This window comes from Petromyzon marinus, chromosome 54 (genome assembly GCF_048934315.1).
Source record: "Petromyzon marinus isolate PM22_M1 ecotype Great Lakes invasive population chromosome 54, UKy_Petmar_22M1.pri1.0, whole genome shotgun sequence".
Lineage (NCBI taxonomy): Eukaryota > Metazoa > Chordata > Hyperoartia > Petromyzontiformes > Petromyzontidae > Petromyzon > Petromyzon marinus.
Window position 1 is genome coordinate 8,399,625 of NC_133720.1, and position 22,968 is coordinate 8,422,592.

A 22,968-nucleotide genomic window follows, 5' to 3' on the forward strand; every position below is an offset into this window, starting at 1 on the left:
TGTAATAAAAGTGGTGTCGGAGAAAACAATAAAGTTGTCCACGTGAAGTCAACCACTACACATCGAACAAAGACAGTCACTGCATCGCACACTTTTAGGCGTGCTTCTGCGGCCATCTGGAAAGTTCTTCCTTTTAACTCATTTATTTTGAACTGATTTTTGCATGTTTTCTTCCTCCGCATCTCCAATACACACGGTTGGCTATGTAAGGTGCGAAAGAAGTTAATCATACATATATATTAAGAGCATAAAGCTACGGAACTTGTTTATTATATGCAGCATCCACAGTTCCACGAGTGAGCCAAAAGCCCTGGTTATCTGAACACACAATGAATGCCAAAAAGGGATGTGGTTTCATGCATAATCCCATGAGCTATATTTTAGAACTTTATTGTCACATTAAAAGCTAAAATATTGACATTTCACTTCCTCATGCAACACATGTGTCGGCACTGCATCTATTTATGACTAATATTTTTGCCAGCATGGGTATATGTTAGCAACCAATTTTAAAATGCATCATAGCCACATCAGCCTAATGCTAATAATACAAATATTAATTTCATCATCAGAATCAGAATCAGAAAGGGGTTTTATTCGCCATGAAAGTTCACACCGACACGGAATTTACTTTGGCAGGATGGTGCATACATTCAACATATAGGAATCTAAAATCTTAAATAAGTTTTAAACAAGTCTTACTATAATAATAAGGGTTAAAAGTCTAACTAATACCAAGGGGCTGAAGTATATAAAATTGAATAAATATCGAATATAAAATAGCTTTAAGATATAATTTAAAAATAAAACATACAAATAGGTTAACATAGTTAATATTGGCAAGGTGTCATTATGTAGACAAAATGTTAAAATCAGTGTAAGCCCTTGGCCTTGTTTAACAGGCCAGCAGCAGATGGGAAGAAACTGTTTTTATGGCGTGTGGTTTTGGTCCTGATGGACCGAAGCCTTCTGCCGGAGGGGAGTAGCTGAAACAGAGAGTGTCCAGGGTGGGAGGAATCGGCCATAATCTTCCTCGCTCGGCTCATGGTCCTTGTCGTGTGCAGGTCCTCGAGGGTTGGTAGATTGCAGGCAATTACCTTCTCAGCAGTGTTGATGATACGCTGCAGTCTGCTCTTGTCCTTGGCAGTGGCAGCAGCGTACCAGACGGTTATGGAGGTGGTGAGGATGGATTCAATGATCGCTGTATAGAATTGCACCATCATTGTCTTTGGCAGGTTGAATTTCTTCAGCTGCCATAGAAAGTACATCCTCTGTTGAGCTCTCTTGGTGAGGGAGCTGATGTTCAGTTCCCACTTGAGGTCCTGGGAGAGAATAGTGCCCAGGAAGCGGAAGGACTCTACAATTTTGACTGGGGAGTCTAACAGGGTGATGGGGGTGAGTGGGGTTGTATTCTTCCTGAAGTCCACAACCATCTCAACTGTCTTTAGAGCATTTAGCTCTAAGTTGTTCTGGCTACACCAGGTCACCAGGTTGTCAGCTTCCCACCTATAGTCAGACTCATCCCCACCAGAGATCAGCCCAATGAGGGTGGTGTCGTCCGCAAACTTCAAGAGTTTGACGGACAGATGATTGGAGGTGCAGCTGTTGGTATACAGGGAGAAGAGCACTGGGGAAAGGACGCAGCCCTGAGGAGTTCCGGTGCTGATGGACCTGGAGTCAGAGATTTATGTTCCCAGTTTAACGCACTGCTTCCTGTCAGACAGGAAGTCTGTGATCCATTTACAGGTGGTGTAGGGCACGTTCAGCTGGAAGAGCTTGTCCTGAAGCAGGGCAGGGATGATGGTGTTGAAGGCAGAGCTGAAGTCCACAAACAGGATCCTGGCGTAGGATGCTGGGGCATCCAGATGCTGTAGGGTGAAGTGGAGGGCCATGTTAACTGCGTCGTCCACAGACCTCTTGGCTCAATTAGGCAAACTGAAGGGGGTCCAGGAGAGGGTCTGTGATGGCTTTGAGGTGTCCCAGGACCAGGCGCTCAAAAGACTTCATTACCACAGATGTAAGGGCGACCGGTCTGTAATAATTCAGTCCTGTTGGCCTTAGCTTTGTGGGCACAGGGATGATGGTGGAGGACTTGAGACAGGCTGGTACATGGCATGTCTCCACGGAGGTGTTAAAGATGTAGGTGAACACCGGAGACAGCTGGTCAGCGCAGTGCCTGAGGGTGGCTGGAAAGACAGAGTCCGGCCCGGCTGCTTTGCGTGGATTCTGCCTCTTGAAAAGTCTATTAACTTCTCCCTCCTGAAAGGAGAGAGTCGTCTCTGTAATATGGGTGGGGGGTGGGGCCTCTTGGGTGGGAAGGGGTGGTTCAGGACAGTCCAATTGTCTTTCAAATTTACAGTAGAACTCGTTCAGGTCGTTGGCTAGGCGGGAGTCGTTAGTGGTGTGGGCGGCTCTGGGTTTGTAGTTGGTTATCTGCCTGAGCCCTCTCCAGACAGAAGCAGCGTCGTCGTTAGTAGAGAACTGGTGTATTAGTCTCTCTGAGTACAGTCGTTTAGCCTCTCTCACCGCTTTGCTAAACCTGTTCTTCGACTCCTTGAATCTGTCTCTATCCCCACTCCTAAACGCTTCCTCCTTCTCCAACCTTAACCTTCTGAGCTTTGCGGAGAACCAGGGCTTATTGTTGTTAAAGTTCACCCTGGTACGTGTTGGGATACAGCAGTCCTCACAGAAGCTGATGTAGGACGTCACAGCCTCTGTGAGTTCATCCAGACTATTGGTAGCAGTCGTGAACATATCCCAGTCAGTACAGTCTAAGCACACCCGCAAATCTTCCACAGCCTCACTGGTCCACTGTTTAGATGTCCTCACAGCAGGTTTACAGAGTTTTAGTTTCTGCCTGTATGCAGGAATCAGGTGGACCATGGCATGGTCAGAGTGTCCTAGTGCTGCTCGGGGGATGGCGTGGTAGGCTCTACTGACTGTAGTGTAGCAGTGATCCAGAGTGTTCCCTTCTCTGGTTGCGCATTTAATGAATTGTATGTATTTGGGGAGTTCGTGGCTGAGATTACCTTTGTTAAAGTCGCCAAGTACGATAACCAACGAATCTGGATTTGCTCGCTCCACACTCAGAATCTGATCGGCGAGCATGCGTTGGGCCTCTTTAACCTGAGGACAAGGCGGCAAATAAACTCCGACCAAAATGAGCGACGCGAACTCGCGAGGCGAGTAAAACGGTTTACAGGTTATAAAAATTGATTCAAGGAGTGGAGAACAATGTTGCAGAATCACTGTGACATCTACACACCAGCCACTGTTAATGTAAAAACAAATACCACCGCCTTTCATCTTGCTGGAGAGTGCTATGTCACGATCCGATCTTACAAGATGGAATCCTGCTAGTTGTAGCGAAGTGTCCGGAATCAAATCACACAGCCATGTCTCCGTGAAGCACAAAACAGAAGATGAAAGAAAGTCTTTGTTTTTTACCATCAGTAGCTGAAGTTCATCCATTTTGTTGTACAGTGAACGTACGTTGGAGAGGAAAAAGCTCAGAAGCACTGTTCGGATCCCGAGTCTGCGTAGCCGTACTAGAGCCCCCGACCGTTTACCCCTTGGGCGGCGTTTCGCTGCTTGAGCAAAGCCTAGCGCGGCATTGACTAGAATGCCTACTAATTCTGCCGCTGGAAGCAGAAAAGTAGGAATTAAATCCACAGGAGTTGTTTCCCTGATATAGAGAACTCCGAAAATCTTGGCAAAACACTGAATTGACAGACAAAACAAGACAAAACAGGGCGCACCGACCGGCTGAGGCTACCATCATCGGCGCCATCTTCGCACCAGCACGGGTGTGCTGAACAGCAGGACTCTCTCACCAGCACTGGTGTGTTGAACAGTAGGCTCCTCTCACCAGCACGGGTGTGATGAACAGTAGGCCTCTCTCACCAGCACGGGAGTGGTGAACAGCAGGCCCCTCTCACCAGCACGGGTGTGATGAACAGCACGCCCCTCTCACCGGCACGGGTGTGATCAATAGTAGGCCTATCTCACCAGCACCGGTGTGTTGAACAGCAGGCCCCTCTCACCAGCACGGGTGTGCTGAACAGCAGGCCCCTCTCACCAACACGGGTGTGATGAACAGCAGGCCCCTCTCACCAGCACGGGTGTGATGAACAGTAGGCCTCTCACCAGCACGGGTGTGCTGAACAGCAGGCCCCTCTCACCAGCACGGGTGTGTTGAACAGCAGGCCCCTCTCACCAGCACGGGTGTGCTGAACAGTAGGCCCCTCAACACGGGTGTGCTGAACAGCAGGCCTCTCTCACCAGCACGGGTGTGCTGAACAGCAGGCCCCTCAACAGCAGGCCTCTCTCACCAGTGCAGGTGTGCTGAACAGCAGGCCCCTCAACAGCAGGCCTCTCTCACCAGCGCAGGTGTGCTGAACAGTAGGCCTCTCAACAGCAGGCCCCTTTCACCAGCACGGGTGTGCTGAACAGCAGGCCCCTCAACACGGGTGTACTGAACAGCAGGCCTCTCTCACCAGCACGGGTGTGCTGAACAGCAGGCCCCTCAACACGGGTGTGCTGAACAGCAGGCCTCTCTCACCAGCGCAGGTGTGCTGAACAGCAGGCCCCTCAACAGCAGGCCTCTCTCACCAGCGCAGGTGTGCTGAACAGCAGGCCTCTCAACAGCAGGCCCCTTTCACCAGCACAGGTGTGCTGAACAGCAGGCCCCTCAACACGGGTGTGCTGAACAGCAGGCCTCTCTCACCAGCACGGGTGTGCTGAACAGCAGGCCTCTCTCACCAACACGGATGTGATGAACAGCAGGCCCCTCTCACCAGCACGGGTGTGCTGAACAGCAGGCCTCTCTCACCAGCACGGGTGTGCTGAACAGCAGGCCCCTCAACAGCAGGCCCCTCTCACCAGCACGGGTGTGCTGAACAGCAGGCCCCTCAACACGGGTGTGCTGAACAGCAGGCCTCTCTCACCAGCACGGGTGTGCTGAACAGCAGGCGCCTCTCACCAGCACGGGTGTGCTGAACAGCAGGCCTCTCTCACCAGCAAGGGTGTGCTGAACAGCAGGCCCCTCAACAGCAGGCCTCTCTCACGAGCACAGGTGTGATGAACAGCAGGCCCCTCTCACCAGCACGAGTGTGTTGAACAGCAGGCCCCTCTCAAGACAAAACTGGACAAAACAGGGCGCACCAACCGGCCGAAGCTGCCATCATCGGCGCCATCTTTCATAAGTCGCCCACATCGACTACATGAGACTACCTTTGCCAGTACCAAAATATAATAATAGGTGTTTCCCCTTTTTTCTGGCAACAAAACAGAAACCTTTTTACAAGGAATCATGTCTGCATTAACTACAACACTTGTGGTCAGAATGCAAACAAAAAACTCACTGATAATATATGCATTGTCCTTGAAACTGATTGTTCCATACCAGAGACAGCTTTCTTTTGAGCATTGTCTCAAACGGTGCTAGACCAGAGGACGCCAAAAGGCATACAGCTCAGAGACAATGCACTATCAAAGTAATGAGGGCTCGGGGTCAGCATCTACATCATGAGACCTCCTTTACCAGTACCAAAATATAAGATTTCAGTTTTTTTGGCAGAAAAAAGTGGAAAAACCTATAATATTTCTAAGTTCACTGTTTGTTTTCTCATTCATTATTACCTGATGATGGTTGCTTGTGTTGCAATTTAAACGTCGTATTGTATTCATATTTTATTTATTTTCTTTCTACGTGACTTTACCGAAAGAACCAAAGCGTAAGATAGAAATTGCCGTATTATGTCTCACATGAAGAGATTTATTTTATTAAAGTCTAAAATCGCATCTAAAGATCCTTCTGATATCCGTAGCTTTTCTTCATTATCTCTCTGATATTAAAACTTGAATCACCGCAACGTCTCTCTGCTCTAAATCCATATTAGTTTCCTATTGAGAACATCTCTACCTGCTTAATTTTATAATTTTGAAAATATCAACAGAAATAAAGTCAGTTTGAAAGCTCCAGTGTACGGTGCTGATATCCTTCTCGAAGATCTGTGAATACTTAGTCTAATGCATTACATTTAGCAGGTACCATTACATCTTGTAACAGAAATATTACAAATATCATTTGGATCTCTAGATGCATCGACATTCCAAGATTCTGTACATAAACAGTAACATGCGCACACACAGCGTGGAAGGTGTTACCGTGCAAAAAAATAGTCAATGCACTATCGAGGGAGCTGTTACACGCCCTAAGAGAGTCGTATTTTAATGAGCTAGTGATGTAGTCAACGAAAAAATATTCATATTGTAAACGTTAGAAGTCCAAAATGACTGTAATCCTGTCCTAATGGCCACTACTTCTAAGGCCATTGAAATAAGATGCAACCAAATGACAAGTCAATGCTTACACAATGTCTATATATTGTATAGCCATATTTCTATGAGCACGGCCAAGGTAAAATTCAAGATATGCTCTCATATAATATCTAAAAGGCAATGACCACTGAATTTAAGGGATCTAACATCTAAAGTAATAATAACCGGTTTTGATACACCTTGGATATTCCTACAGAAATGTTGAGTTAAATGTATTTACTATTCAAATAAAATGTCCATTACTTAGAATGAACGTCACCATCATCAGCATCTCCATCCGATAGCGCAGCAAGGGGTACGAGAGAAGGGGGGGGGGGGGAACCCTTCTCGCTTTCTCTCTTTCTCTGCACTTTGCCGTCCACCTGGGATTGTAAAATATCGCCTCTCCGCATCGCAGAATGGACCAGACTGTGGTTTCATCATGAGTGTACCGGTAATGTTTTGATGAGATGTACCAAACCCTTTTAAAGCAACCTCACATGATATGTAATAATAGTTTTTTATTTTGGGCAAGCAGGTGAAATATTTCCTTAAACTACGAGTATGATATTCTTGGTTTTTCGGTAAAGTCACGTTGAAGAGAAACAACAAAATAATAAAATATATATAAAACAATAAAAAATTCTCACGACGTTTCGACCATAACTCAAACGGTCGTCTTCAGGTGTGTTGGTTCGCATAAATTTATTTTTAAACGGCGCATTTATTTATTTATAAAAAACGTTAGCGCCACGCGCAACGATTTGGCAGTTTACCCAGGACTAGTCCATCTATATTCTGAAAAGAGGACGGGGGAGACGAAATTTTTTATAATGTATGCTGTCTGAAAGCCACTGTAAGCGTGAGCAATCAATTAAGACCTGAAATGGTTTATCAAATCTTTCCAATGATTACTAAGATAGAATCCATCTTCTCGGTTGAAATTGTCTCTGTGCTTGTATATGTGGATAGCCTCATGAACGAATCTCTCATGGAAGCCAGATGGCTTACAAAGAACCTCTGTCTTGGAAAAGTCAATGGCATGTGAGCCTACTGAATTAGAACAATGATCTGCCACGGCCGAGGTGTTGGTCCTACCGTGTTTAAGGTCTGCTTTGTGTTCACGAATGCGGTCCGAGACATGGCGTTTGGTTTCTCCAATGTAACTGCTGTCTGAAAGCCACTGTAAGCGTGAACAATCAATTAAGACCTGAAATGGTTTATCAAATATTTCCAATGATTGCTAAGCCAGAATCCATCTTCTCGGTTGAAATTGTCTCTGATGGTTCAATGAGCCACTCTGTCTACAGGAAACGGATGCTTATCTGAAACCGGATTCCCACCACCATCCATCACAGAAGAATTCTCTCATCAAGACTCTGTATCATAGAGCCCAATGCATATCCGACCAGGAACACATAGGCAGTGAACTCAAGCACGTACACCAAGCTCTTAAGACTAATGGTTACTCCGACTATACAATCCGCAAAGCTATCACTCAAACCATGAAGAAGGACCCGCTTGAGGAGCCTTTCAAAACCATCACTTTACCCTACATTGCTGGGATCACAAAAAAGATCTCCAAAACCTTGAATAAACACAAGATCCAGGTCCGTTTCAACACATTACAGAAAATTCGTGATCTGGTTCCGTCTGTAAATGATGTGATTACGGACATACAGTACCCTGGTGTCTACAAACTAAGTTGCCTCTGTGGTAGTAGTTACATTGGAGAAACCAAACGCCATGTCTCGGACCGCATTCGTGAACACAAAGCAGACCTTAAACACGGTAGGACCAACACCTCGGCCGTGGCAGATCATTGTTATAATTCAGTAGGCTCACATGACATTGACTTTTCCAAGACAGAGGTTCTTTGTAAGCCATCTGGCTACCATGAGAGATTCGTTCATTAGCCTATCCACATATACAAGCACAGAGACAATTTCAACCGAGAAGATGGATTCTGGTTTAGCAATCATTGGAAAGATTTGATAAACCATTTCAGGTCTTAATTGATTGTTCACGCTTACAGTGGCTTTCAGAACATAGATGGACTAGTCCTTCTAAATAAAGTGTCAAATTGCTGCGCGTAGCGCTGACGTTTTTTATAAATAAATAAATACACCGTTTACAAATAAATACATTTATGCAAACCGACACACTTCATGACGACCGTTTGTGTTATGGTCGAAACGTCGTGAGAATTTTTATTGTTTTATATATATTTTATTATTTTATTGTTTCCCTTCAACGTGACTTTACCGAAAGAGCTAAGAATATCAATACAATTGTGCAGTAGAATGACGCGGAGACGAGGAATGCTGTAAGAACTGTTGCCTTTATTAACACTGTTGCACACAACACGCTAAGCTCACACCAGAGGTAGGTGCTCTCTATCTGGTCCTTTACTCCGGACACTGAACACTATCTCGTCCTGCCCTCAGCTATCCTTTTGGGGCTTTCTCTCAGTCGATCCCTACTGAATATTTGGAACCCTACTCTCGGCTATCCCCTTGGCTCTCCCACCCATCTTCCCGGAATGGGGGTTCAGCCATCACCGCCCGGCGACGAGGAGGGAGAGACACCTTGCAGCCGATCCTTGCCCCGGAGTCCCCCTTAAGTACCCCTTTGGCGGCTTCTCCCCCTGGCTCGGACCCACCTTTGTTCCCGAAGGTACCTCTTACACCACCCGTGACATGACGTAATCCTTAACTGTCAACTCGCTCGCACTTCACTCCATTCACCCCCTCATGGTTGCTCACACTCCTCTACATCACCCCCCCCCCCCCATAAAAAATTTCAGCCGTCCCGGCTGCTAACTATACTTAAACCAACCCGTATGGGGGTCGACGGCAAACAGCCAGAAAACCATCAACAAGAACAATTGTAACAATAACATAACACTATCAACAATAACAATATCTTCTAGATTTGAAGCTTTCGTGACTGCAAGGATTCATACTCTTTGTTTTTTTTTCAGTAAAGTCACGGAGGTAAAATAAAATAAATGAAAACAACTAAATTAAATCACGACGTTTCGGAGGCAACACAAGCTTCCGTCTTCAGGTGGAAACCGTCACAGCAAAATTGCTTGGAGTCCTCATCCAATGGCAACTGCCAGAAGCCTGAAAGCAAATGTAGAGTTGAAAAGAACCGCGCACCCAAGAGGGCGTCAAGCGAATCGTTCATGCGGGGAAGCGGGTAGGCATCGGACATCGAAATTTAATTTAACTTATAGAAATCAATGCAGAATTGGAGACCCCCATCCCATTTTTCAACTAGCACTGTGGAGGCTCCCCAACGGCTATTTTTGGCGTCATCTGGTCGAGCACCAATTGGGTCGAGGCTCAAAAGATAGCCGTCCCTTGGTGTGGACCAATCAGTCTTAAGGACAATGCATATATTATCATAGTATGGTTTTTGTTTGCAATTTGACTGCAGGTATTGTGGTTAATGCAGACATGAATCCTTGTAAAACGGTTTCAGTTTTGTTGCCAGAAAAAAGGGGAAAACCCCTATTATATTTTGGTACTGGCAAAGGAGGTCTAATGATAGAGAGAGTTAAGAGGACTCCTGCCTCAGGCATTTGCAATTGCAGGGGCTTGCGCAACCTCAGGGGTACCAGCATTTGGGAACCCGGTGGAACCTTCACAGAATTTCTAACTAAAGCCCATACACTGGCTGCAACAGGAGTCAGCAAAGTAGGATAATTTAAAAAAGGCCAATCGACAGCCCGATGGCATCTCCATACAACCTTGGTCGATCAAGATTTTAAAGGGCATTTTGGCGAAAAAATCTGTGCCCAAGAGGCATGGCACGGCCAATGTCGTTGAAACCAATGGAGGCGACAATGTGTCCCAAAATACCTAAACTACCTCTGTTGGCGGCAATGCAAGCCCCCTTAACATGGCTCAACCGACCAAAGCTTTGTAGTAACAAGCCGAAGATCATTTCTGATATAATGGTGGCCGACACACCCGTATCCACCAAAATACAGACTTATACCCATTAAATATAACCAACGACCGCAGAGGAGCCTGCCGCGGCTGCCACAAGCCGACATGCGAGCGACGGCGAACACACATCGTGAGGCTGAAGGATGTTAGCAGTGCCCCAGTGATCATTAACCCTATCCTCGCTAGATTTGTGAGGTGACGGGAGCAGCCGAGTGGCTGATGCATCGCGACTTACCTGAGGCCTTGCTGATGATGCCAATGTGGAGCCAAAGGCTCCAGGGACGTTGTGGCAGCCCCTGGCGATGTGGCCGGGCTGGCCACAGCGAGAGAGGAGCCCTCGAGCACTACCACTGCTCCAGTTGCCTGTCGCATGCGGTGAAGGCGGCGAGATGATCCTCTTCCTTTGACATGACGACCTCGGCTGGACCCAGATCCCCAGCGCACGCCGCCAAACTGGGCCACTGGCGTCGCCCAAGGCAAGCCTGGATGCTTTGCTCAACCTTTAAGGAGGCAATGTCCACCTCCTCCGCAATGGACAACATGAAACCGAGCTCCCGAGCCAGCGTGAGCAGCCGCTCCAACGCCTGGGAGTCGAGTCCCGCCTCGTCCATCTGGGGGTAAGCCGTCTCTCCCAACGCCAACAAGGCACTGTGAAAGGCGAGAGGCGTCTCGGCCTCCCCTCACCTCTGCAGCAGGAACCTCCAGTGAGCGCTGGAGGGCAGCTCCAAAATTGCCGCCATGCGAGCGCACCCCAGAGGAAGCATTGCCTGATCTGCTGCCGGAATGGAGATGAAGGCGGCCAAGGAGTTGTCGTCCAACATCGTCGGAAGCACCTTGAATGCTTCCTCCATAGGCCATCCCACCAAGGTGTAGGCCGCTTCAAATCGGCATTGGAAGGAGTTTCCATCGCCCCCGGCAGCAGTAAAAGGTCGAACGGGCAGCAGGCGGTGAAGCTTGAGTGGACTGGAGGGGAAGTCCGGTACGGGCACTCCACAAACAGCAGTTGGCGGCATCGCTGGGGGAGAGGCAATGGCGCACGGTTGCTGTGTTGCGTTGTTTCAGAAAATGGTACCTTGTTGCTGCGTCGCTACTAAATTAGGAAGGCGACATTTGTTACTTCGAATTTTCATTGAAATATTGCTATTTCTAATATTGTTTAGACTGCAAGCATGTAACCATTTAAATTGCTGATAACTTGTCTCTTTAAGTCATCTAGAATATGAATAAAATGTACACAATAATTATTTCCTTATTTGTGCGACAATTGTGCCATAAATATTGAGTTGCATTTCATTCAACATTGGGAAAAGGTCTGCCCTTCAGGACACACCATGGCTGGTTACATGGTTGTCTCCAGTCTGTGATGTCACAGTCACGTGGTTGTAACCTGTGATGTAATTACATCTATCATGTAAATTGCCACATGTCAATGGTACTGGCAGAGCTGTGTACATTGGTGGCTGTGTTGTTCTTCTCAGCTAAAAGAAACGTTAGCTTATTTAGTTGCATGGTTTTTAAAACCTCAATTGTATTCAGATATAATTAATCTCATTAGTTGTTAGCCTGCTCATCATTAATTTAAAACAGTAAGCTTGAGAGAGTCGGTTAAAGGATAGTTTGGATGGTAATGGGGTCAATTCATGAGAGTTAAGGATTTGTTGATCTCACTTAGTTTATGAGCCAGAGGGCTTTGCAGGGTTAAGCTCAGGTTATGGTAATGTGTCATATATATTTTTAAAGTAGAAATTTTGCATATTTTATCAGAAAATCAAACTCCAATGTCGTTGATATTGTGATGTTTGGATTATTGATGGTTGAAATAGGATTAATGTGGATGTTGCTTCGATGGTTGAATACAACTCATTGGTGAGTTTAAAAAGTGGTTTAAATAGAAACGTCATGCAAATATAATGGTTTGATAGAGGCGCACACACTGTAATTACACTACATTCAGGGTGGTGACCACCGACCTAACCTCACTAATACTCGGGTAACAATTGATGTGACCAAGCCAGGAGGTCTACTGCTTGGCCACGCTGACTTGAGGCTTCTCTTCACTCTTTATGAGGCGTTTTCATCCCGGACCCGAGAATCCCTGCACCAGGTGCGGGACCCCCTTATATGTGCCTCGGCGTGGCCAGGCTACACCCAGGCCACGTCCACCTTTACAAACCCTCGAGAAGGCTCTGCTCCTGGCCACGTGACCCCCAAGGTCCCCCTGAGGCCCCCGGCCCCCACCTTGATCCGGTCCCGTGTCCGGCCGGGTTCACACAGAGTGCCACGGCCTGACACAACCCCCGTGGCACTGACCGACAGCCTCCACACTCCCCGACCCAGCTGTGACGTCATTCCTATATACCCAACATAGTGATGTCATGTGTGTGTACAGACTCAACACGGTAGTGATGTAATAAGTCACTACATCACCCCCACCCCCCCCCCCTCCCTGTAACATACAGCCGTCCCGGCAGTGACTATACTAAAAAAAACTGTGCCTCCCAACAAGCAACGTTAAAAAATAACCGTCGGCCGTCAATAAATAACGGGAGTAAAATATTTACATGCAGAAGAACCCCGAGCAACAACACAACAACAACAACAAACGTGAACGGCGAATCAATGACACCACAACCTTGCCCAATCCTGCAACTAGCAACCCAATCCACCACATTCGGCAACCCCTGTGGGGGAAGAAAATCATGCAAGCACAGAATAATAAATAACCGGAGAACAACCCGCCATGTGTAAGAATGCTATTTGAAGCGTGCGGTCCTCGAACAAGTCCGTGTTGCCGGACCTCCAGGTGAGGTGGGCCTAAGCACCCCGGAAGGTCCAGGGGTAATATTACTGCTGGTGGATGGTTGCGGCCGCTCCGTCGAGGGCGGCTGTGTCGATGGTGGGCGTTTGGCTGTGAGCTGCTCCGCATTCAGCTGGGCGTCCGAAGGAGCAGCAGCCGGCGGCGCCGAGGGGTTCACGAGCTCCGATCCTGTGGACGGGACCACAGAGCCACCCTAAGGGACCACCTCCACCGGCGCACCCCCCAGCTCGCCCGGCATACCAGACATTCAGCCATCGGGGATTGGGGATGAGTGAATACGATGGGGTTGAACAAATGGCTTAAGTCGCGATGGATGTATGAACCAAGTCTGGCGGCTGAACCGGATCTTGACACACTGAGACCGGTCGGCCTGTACCACTATGACTGGACCCTGCCAGGGCCTGCATAGCTTGGGGGACATGCCGACAGGCACCTGTGGACAGTACAGCCAAGCCCTGTCTCCTGGAGCCCGCTGCTTGCCCGATTCGCGACGACCTCTCAACTGCTCATTGGCCAACTGTCATGCGGCAGAATGTTCTCTGGAGGCCTCGCGCGCCGCCGAAACACATTGAAGGGTAAACCACATAGGTTCAGAAATGGCAACTTTCGGCTTACTAGGGCCCATATTAAGTTGTACTCCAATGAGGGGGTTAGGTTCCCGGCAATACATCAGAAAGAACAGCGAGTAGCCAGTGGAAACATGCGGGACCATCCTGTAGGCTACAAGCACCCCAGGGATGACTCATCGACCTGCTGACTCAACATCGCAACCAGAGTCCTATTGAGCCTCTCTACCATCCCATCCATTTGGGGATGATAGGGCGTCTATCAGGACATTTTTAACGTCTGCCGCCATGCCGGGCCAAAAATAATCAAGCCTAATGGTGACCAGGGTTTTATGAACCCCCAAATGTATCAGCCGCTCAGGGTCGGCCACAATGAGGCTGCCCCTGAGGCACGTAGGCACAACAATACTGTAACGCTGCAACCCGCCATCCCAATGCATCAACAAGCCCCCCTTAAGGATAACGGGGGCGACCCGTCGTCAGCCTGAGACATCATACAACTCCCTTACATGGCGCCGCATCTTCAACAGGGACGCGTCTTTTCCCTGGAGGCCCCCCCATTTGGAGTGGGTCAACCGCAGGGCAGTGTCACAAGCCATGGGAGCGCTTCGCTCCTCAGGGGAAGGTGTCGATGCTGACGCAACAATGGGAGGAAATGACTATATGACCGGCGACTTGCAGCGGAGCGAACCCAAAAGGCAGGCGCAATCGCCGTCCGGGTGAAGTCGCGATAGCGTTAGTGTGCCACATCCTCTTGCAATGGGAAACCCGAAATGAGTAATCCTGCAGGATTTCTAACCAGCACGACAGCTGGCCCGATGGTTGCCCAACGCGCAAGGCGTACTGGAGGGCGACATGATTGGAGTGCACCTCGAGCGTCCTGCCATACAAATAGGGCCGGTACTATTGTACCAAGAAAACTTTGGCGAGCAGTTCCCGGCATGTTACGCAATAACGTTGCTCGGCCGGTGAGAGCACTCTACTGCCGTATGCTACCACCCGATCTACGCTGTCCACCACCTGGGATATAAACTACACTGATGCCCGTGTTGCTAGCATCGGTGTCCAAAACGAACAGTAAGGAAAATTCCCGGTATCGGAGTGGAGGGGCTCACCAAGCCGTCGCGGAGGGTAAAAAAAGTTGCCTTCTCCGCTCCCCACTGAAATTTCTGCCCTATCGCCATCAGGGCGTGTAGGGGCTTAGCAATGGTGGTGAATCCGGGCACAAAGCGATGGTAATAGGAAGCGAAGCTGTTAAAACTGCAAACTTTACCCACCGACTTGGGGGTGGGCCACATGCATATGCCGGCAGTTTTATCAGGATCGGTTGCGATACCCGATTTGCAAACGATGTGCCCGAGGTATTGTATGGACGTCTGCAACATTTGGCACTTTTGAGGTATAAATTCAAGATTAACCTGCCGCATTTTAAGAAAAAAGAGCATGCAGCCGGGTAAGGTGTCCCTCAAACGTGCGACTGAATACAATAACGTCATCCAAATATATCAGGCAGGAGTCCCACTGGAGTCCTGCTAAAACCAGCTCTATTAACCTCTGAAAAGTAGCCGGGGCCGAATGTAGGCCCATCGGGAGTCTATTAAACCGAACAATCCTTGCGGCGTCTGGAAAGCCGTCATAGGCCTTGAGCAATCATTGATGGGTAACTGCCAGAACCCCGAGAGTAGATCGAGCGTCGAGAAAAATCACGCCCCCACTAACGCGTCCAATGAATCATCCATACGGGGCACGGGATACGCAACCGCTACAGATACCTTGTTAAGTTTGCGGAAATCCAGGCAGAAGCGCAGTCTCTCATCGTACTTCTTTACCAGCATGATTGGAGCACCCCATGGACTCGTGGATGGGGAGATGATGTCGGCGGCCAACATTTCCTTGACCGCGAGACGTACATGTTCCTTTTCAGCCAGGCTTAACCGGTAAGGGTTTTGCCGGATGGGGAGAGAGTCACCTGTATCAATATTGTGGCTCAGAAGGGTCGCACGACCAAGATCAAATTTGCCCCGCCTGAAAACATCCCCAAATTCAATTTACAATGCACACAACGTGGACCTCTGAGCGCCAGACAGGTCCCGATTCTCGGAGCAAAGCATGCCCGCCCACCTGTCATCATCCGTTTGTGCGCACCCCGCGTTATGTGAAACTTCAGCGCCCCCTATTACATCACCCTGAACCGTTGCGGCTGATGCGTGAATGAGCACCGTACCCGCCTGAAGGACCGACGCGTTGGGCCCCACATTTAACATCTGAATAAAGGGCTGCCAATCCCTTGATACTAGCGTCTACACTCCCACAAGCACCATTCCCCGGGCCGCTCTGTTAGACGGTGCCAATACGATCCCCCCGCAGTGGCTTCACGATCGAGCGGCTTACGCAACCGCAGGGGGATGAGCACCTGCTTTCCTGGGGAATCGTGACTGTGTCGGCAACAAGCGCCTGTTCCGACACACCGACCTTGTTCCATCTAGCAGGTGATGATAAAAACGCAATCCGCCTCCCCGTGGGCAATTCCAAACACCTCTGGTCTGTGAGGATTTTGAGGGGCATCTTCCCAAGGAAGTCCATCCCCAACAAACACGGCACCGCTAAAGATTCCGAAATCAAAATGGGCCCTTCTAATGGAATTTCCCCGATGGACCCCTCCGCCCCTATTTGGCCCAAAATACCCAGTGAATCCCCATTAGCAGCGAAGTAGGGGATAGAAACGGGACCCAACGAACGACAATGACCTGGCAAGATATTGAATATTAATTCGGAAATCATGGTGACGGATGCGCCAGTGTCAATAAGGATCCGCACGTCTATGGCCTGTATGGTGCCGACGACCGCGGATGACCCGGCAGCTGCGGCGACAACTCGACAGGCTAATTGCAACCACTGGTCAGGCCCGCAAGGCTAAACCTCACCCGAAGCAAAGGATCCCTCACGCGCCGCAACCCGATGAGGACAAGTGACAACAGTACGCGGGTCTATGCGGTCATAAGATGGGTGAGGTGGGAACGGGGGCCAAATGTATGGTGCACTGCGACTCGCCTGGGGTCCCCTTGCAGTCGATGGTGGCTGGGAAGATGGGGATGGCAGCCCAAAGCGTCCTCGGCGCGGCGCCCGGCACTCCAAGGTGACGTGTTCCGGCCGCCCACAATTGTAGCGGACGACGCGACTGGAGCCCGGACGAGGGAAGTTTCTTGGAGGCCGGTTGCGTCTCCTTTGCCGCTCCACAGCATGTCCCCGACCTCTGCCGCTGTCAACGGCGGCACAAACTGGGGCGGGCTCTTCCTCTTCCGACCCCTTGCGCCCGTCCGCAGGTGCACAATACGCCATGAGCCCCGTGCATCTCTTCAAGCTGAGGTGAGACTGTGTATACAGCGCGCAATCATGAGGGATGTGGGATCATCCTCCTCCGAGACAGCTACATTAAATTCTTTCGCCAGCCCCAACAGTCTGTCCAATACTCAAGAATCGATGCCCGCCGCCTCAAACTTCTGGAACGCCGCCTGAGCCAGGGACAAAAGAGCGCTTCTTGAAGGTGAGGGGCTTCTCGGTTTCCCCCCTGCCTTCGTTCCACGAACCTGTTTTGAACACTGGACGGCGGGTCAAAAACAGCGGCCATTTCCTTGAATGGTAGTGACAGCGTGGACAGCCGTGCTGATGGGCTAGCATTAAACGCTGCCAAAGCGTCATCATCGAGAGAGGTGGGGAGCGCCTTCAAAGCCTCTTCCTCCGTCCACCCCGCCAAATTACAGCTTGCGGAGAAGCGGCGTTTAAATGCCTCCCAATTCCCGCCAGCCGCCGTGAATTCGCGCACAAACAGGAGCTGGCGATGCAGTGCAGGGACGTCCCATGGCGCAGCTGGCGGGTGGGGGGAAATAGCGGTCTCCCTGCCATGCGTTCCCGCCAAAACGATTGCCGCTAGGGTGGCGTGGCGGGAGATTCGCGCGCTCGGATGGTGGCAGCAACAACGTCGTCACCACGTGGCTCCGGCCCAATCTCCTCTGTCGACGGCTTCCCAACATCGAGTTTGACCAATTTAGCCGCGGTGCCCAGCAACTCGGGAAAGCGGCCGCTGAGTCTGCAGCCTGAACCGTGGAGCACTGCTCCGCTAGCGGGCGAAGCCTCCAAGGGATCCTCCGGGGCTGCCATCCCCGGGGCTGTCGGTGGGATGAAATTCACGTCATCGTCTTCTTCTCCCGAGAAGTGCCTGGTAGGTTGCCTACGACGTGTGAGCATCTTGCCTCACTCTAGGTAAGTCAAACCTAGCGATTGCCACTTCCGACACCAAATGCAATGGTTCGATAGAGGTGCACACCACTCTCGTAGGGATGCAACACTATTTTTTAACACAACGATAATTACACTCCACACAGGGTGGTTACCACCGACCTAACCTCTCTAACAGTCGACACTTGGGTAACAAATGGCGTGGCCAAGCCAGGAGGGCTACTGCTTGGCCACGCTGACTTGAGGCTTCTCTTCACTCTTCATGAGGCGTCTTCATCCCTGTCCCGAGCAGCTCCGCACCAGGTGCGGGGCCCCCTTATATGCGCCTCGGCGTGGCCAGGCCACACCCAGGCCATACCCACCTTCTCGAACCCTCGAGAAGGCTCTGCTCCTGGCCACGTGACCCCCAAGATCCCCCTGGGGCCCCCGGCCCCCATCTCAATCCGGTCCCGTGTTGGGCCAGGTTCACGCAGAGTGCCACGGCCTGATACAACGCCCGGGCACTGACCGACAGCCTCCAAACTCCCCGACTCGGCCGTGACGTCAATCCTATATACCCAACATAGTGACGTCATGTGTGTGTACAGACTCAACACGGTAGTGACATAATAAGTCACTACACAAAGAAGGTCAAAGATAATCTTTAAACAATTCGCATCTGTTGATATATCTATTGCAGTGTATGATCGTGGTTCCTCCACACTCCCGCAGGTGATCAGACCCACTTGCTCCCACTCAGTGTGGTTCCTCCACACTCCAACAGTGGATCAGGCCCTCTAGCCACACTCAGTGTTGTTCCTCCACACTCCCGCAGTAGGTCAGGCCCTCTAGCCCCACTCGGGATGGTTCCTCCACACTCCAGCAGGAGATCAGGCAGTCTAGCCCCACTAGGCGTGGTTCCTCAAAACTCCAGCAGAAGATCAGGCCCTCTTGCCCCACTCGGGGTGGTTCCTCCATACTCCAGAAGTAATTCAGGGCCTCTTGCCCCACTCGGCATCGTTCCTCCTCAGTGGCGCAGTGGATCAGGCCCTCTAGCCACACGCAGTGTCGTTCTTCCACATTCCAGGAGTAGATCAGGCCCTCTTGCCCGAATCAGTGTGGTTCATCTCCACTCCAACAGTGAATCAGGCCCTCTTGCCACAATCGGTGTTGTTCCTCCACACTCGAGCAGTGGATCAGGCCCTCTTGCCGCACTCGGTGTGGTTCCTCCACGCTCCAGTAGTAGGTCAGGCCCTCTTGCCCCACTTGGTGTGGTTTCTCCACACTCCAGCAGTAGATCAGGCACTCTTGCCCCACTCTGTGTGGTTCCTCCACACTCCAGGAGTAAGTCAGGCCCTCTAGCCCCACTCGGGATGGTTCCTCCACACTCCAGCAGTAGATCAGGCCCTCTTGCCACACTCGGCGTGGTTCCTCCACACTCCAGAAGTAGGTCAGGCCCTCTTGCCCCACTCTCCGTACTTCCTCCATACTCCAGCAGTAGATCAGGCCCTTTTGACGCTACTCGGTGTGGTTTTTCCACACTCCAACAGCTGACCAGGCCATCTTGCCCCAATCGGGGTGGTTCCTCCATACTCCAGAAGTAATTCAGGGCCTCTTGCCCCACTCGGCATCGTTCCTCCTCAGTGGCGCAGTGGATCAGGCCCTCTAGCCACACGCAGTGTCGTTCTTCCACATTCCAGGAGTAGATCAGGCCCTCTTGCCCGAATCAGTGTGGTTCATCTCCACTCCAACAGTGAATCAGGCCCTCTTACCCCAATCGGTGTGGTTCCTCCACACTCCAGAAGTAGATAAAGCCCTCTTGCCCCACTCGGTGTGGTTCGTCCACACTCCCGCAGTGGATCAGGTCCTCTAGCCCCACTAGGCGTGGTTCCTCAAAACTCCAGCAGTAGATCAGGCCCTTTTGCCCCACTCAGCGTGGTTCCTCCATTCTCCAGAAGTAGATCAGGCCCTCTTGCTTCAATCGGCGTCGTTCCTCCACACTCCAAAAGCAGATCAGGCCATCTCCCACCCACATGGTATGGTTCCTCCACACTCCCGCAGTAGGTCAGGCCCTCTTGCCCCACTCGTTGTGGTACGTCCACACTCCAGGAGTAGGTAAGTCCCTCTTGCCCTACTCGGTGTGGTTCCTCCACACTCCAGCAGAAGATCAGGCCCACTTGCCCCACTCGGTTGTGGGTATTTCACACTCCAGCAGTAGATCAGGCCCTCTTGCCCCACTCGGCATCGTTCCTCCACACTCCAGCAGTAGATCAGGTCCTCTTGCCCCACTCGGTGTCATTCCTCCACATTCCAGGAGTAGATCAGGCCCTCTTGCCCCAATCGGTGTGGTTCATCTCCACTCCAACAGTGAATCAGGCCCTCTTGCCACACTCGGTGTTGTTCCTCTACACTCCAGCAGTAGATAAAGCCCTCTTTCTCCACTCGGTGTGGTTCCTCCACACTCCCGCAGTGGATCAGGCCATCTTGCCCCACTCAGCGTGGTTCCTCCCTACTCCAGCAGGTGATCAGGCCCTCTTGCCCCACTCCGCGTCGTTCCTTTGCACTCCAGCAGTAGATCAGGCCCTCTTGCCCACACTCGGCGTCGTTCCTCCACACTCCAGCAGTAGATCAGTCCTTCCTTCCAAACTCGGCGTCGTTCCTCCACACTCCAGCAGTAGATCAGGCCTTCTTGCCCCACTCGGTGTGGTTCCTCCACACTCCAGGAGTAGGTCAGGCCCTCTTGCCCCACTCGGTGTGGTTCCTCTGTTGTATATGTGGGGTCTTGAAAAATGAATAATAAATAATTAAATTTAAAGGAAATTTACAAAGTCCGGAAGTATTCGAAATTACGCTAATATGTAATTATGCACATTATCTATGCTAATTATGGAGGTGTAATTGTATTCAGTTATGCAGGTGTATGTGGCTATACTAATGTATGTGTAGTGGTGCTATGGGGAATAAACACATGGCACGGGAAGGTGTGGTTCACCCACACCTTGGTGGCTACAACAACGTCCGCTAAGGCTCCACCCCCTGTGAGTATAAAGTGCGGGGAGCCAGGGAGCTCGGGGCAGAGTGTTGGGCCCGAGGCTGAAGCAACCAGTGAAGAAAGAAGGCCAGCTAGGTGAGACCCTGGAACTCCTGTGACCGCTGCCCTTTTCAGAGCCGGCACAGCAAGCCAGTGGTGCAGCCCCAAATCCCCAGAGCCAGAGTCCTTCTAAGGGCCGGTCTGGTCGGCGGGGTGCCGAGATCTGTGCCTAACCAGGGCCGGATCTGATAGCCTCCCTTAGAGCCCTACCAGGAGGAACTGGGAGCCTAGAGCTTAGGCTAGAGAGCCTGGGGTGTGTTCCTGAGTTATACGGATAAAGGGGCCGCTACCCCTTCTAGTGTAACACTTGTTAAGGTTTAAATAAATAGTGCTGCCTCTACTCTGCTGTCTCCGTGTCCTGGAACCCACTACATATGCAATAATGATAATTAGGCTCGGTCTCGTTGTCTCGGGTCGTATTATCAATCGGGAAAATACAATAAATTGTATGAAGTTATGCAAGTGTGATGTAAGTATGCTGATTAAACTCAGCTTCGTTGTCTAGGGTTTTATTATCAATCAGGATAATACAATGATTCTCGCTTTAACTTTTACTGATTATGTTTTAGTGTGTTTATATCAGGTCTCAAGATTCAGATCTCACCGCAGGATACAGTTCTAATTATTAATACTATTTAGGAAGGCACCACTCAGACTCTAATATGCGAACTCTTATGCTTGGAATTGTCAACAGAGTACTCCTGTAGATGTTCTCCTCATTGATCCGTTCATTGAACCCTCAATGATTACATTTGTAAAACTGGGTAACAGAACAATCGGTTAATTCCTCAGAGTAAAGCGAGCATTCACGGCGATGGGAAAAAGTCCTTAAAAATGAATGTGACAATTTTCATGCAAACAGCAATAAAGAAACATGTCCCGAAAGCAAAAGTAGACCTCAAGGAATTCATTGGTAAGATTATGCAATTAACAAAATGTCTTGGAACTATGGTGTGCGGCAGTGTGCCTATCTGTCTAGCAAGTGCTTATCAATTCTAGATTTAAAGCTTTCGTGACTGCAAGGATCCATACTCTTTGGTTCTATTCGGTAAAGTCACGTAGGTAAAAAATAAAACAACAAAAATCACGACGTTTCGGCCACAACACAAGCGGCCTTCATCAGGTGAAGGGATCAGGCTGTCTCGAGGACAGCGCTGGAGTGAAACACAGCCACGCTCAGACCGCGACCTTTAAACTGTGTGCGAGGAAACAAGGTGCCTTGACAAAGAAATTAACATAAAACTTAGCATTTGATTGGCCGACTTAGCATAGAGGTGGTGTAGATGCGGGTGCACATGCCGGTTGGCGCGGGGGGGGGAGGGGGAGTTTACCTATTGATGGTGTGAAAAGGGAATTTTTAAGAGCTGCGAAAGTTTGGGGTACCACTACTTAAAAAATATACTGTACCATTGAAAATTAGTTTAATCTTTGGTTCGATTTAGAACATCTTTCTAATGGTTGCTTAATTTGAAACCATCTTCTCGGTTGAAATTGTGTCTGTGTTTGTAGATCTGAATTGCCTCGTGAACAAATCTCTGATAAACACCCGTGGGTTTGCAAAGAACCTTGGTATCGGAGAAAATTATATCACCCACAGCGTTGTAACAGTGATCAGCTACGGCAGAAGAATTCGTTTTGCCGTGTTTCAAATCTGATTTGTGCTCGCGAATTCGGTCAGAGACATGTCGCTTTGTCTCCCCAATATAGCAATCACTGCAGGTACAACTCAATTTGTAAACCCCGGGGTACTGTAAGTCAGGAATGACATCCTTCACGGATGGGATCAGATCACGAATTTTGTGTACTGTATTGAACCGGACCTGGATCTTGTGTTTGTTTAGAATTTTGGAAATCTTTTTAGTAACGCCTGCTATATATGGTAGTGTGATGGTTTTGACCGGAGTATCAAGTGGTTGTTTCTGTATGGAGGGAGAAACAGCTTGGCGGATAGTACGGTCAGAGTATCCATTCCTTTTGAGGGCTAGGTGTACATGTTTT

General features: G+C 49.8%; 1 long non-coding RNA gene across 1 annotated transcript; it reads right to left on the reverse strand.

The window, feature by feature from the left end:
• Positions 1–239: 239 nt before the first annotated feature.
• On the reverse strand, positions 240–12,720 carry LOC142905439 (uncharacterized). The gene is made up of 2 exons (XR_012929617.1): positions 10,516–12,720; positions 240–5,143 (listed from the first exon to the last, which is right to left on the reverse strand). It is a non-coding gene; the product is annotated as an uncharacterized LOC142905439 (long non-coding RNA).
• Between the last annotated feature and the right edge of the window lie 10,248 nt (positions 12,721–22,968).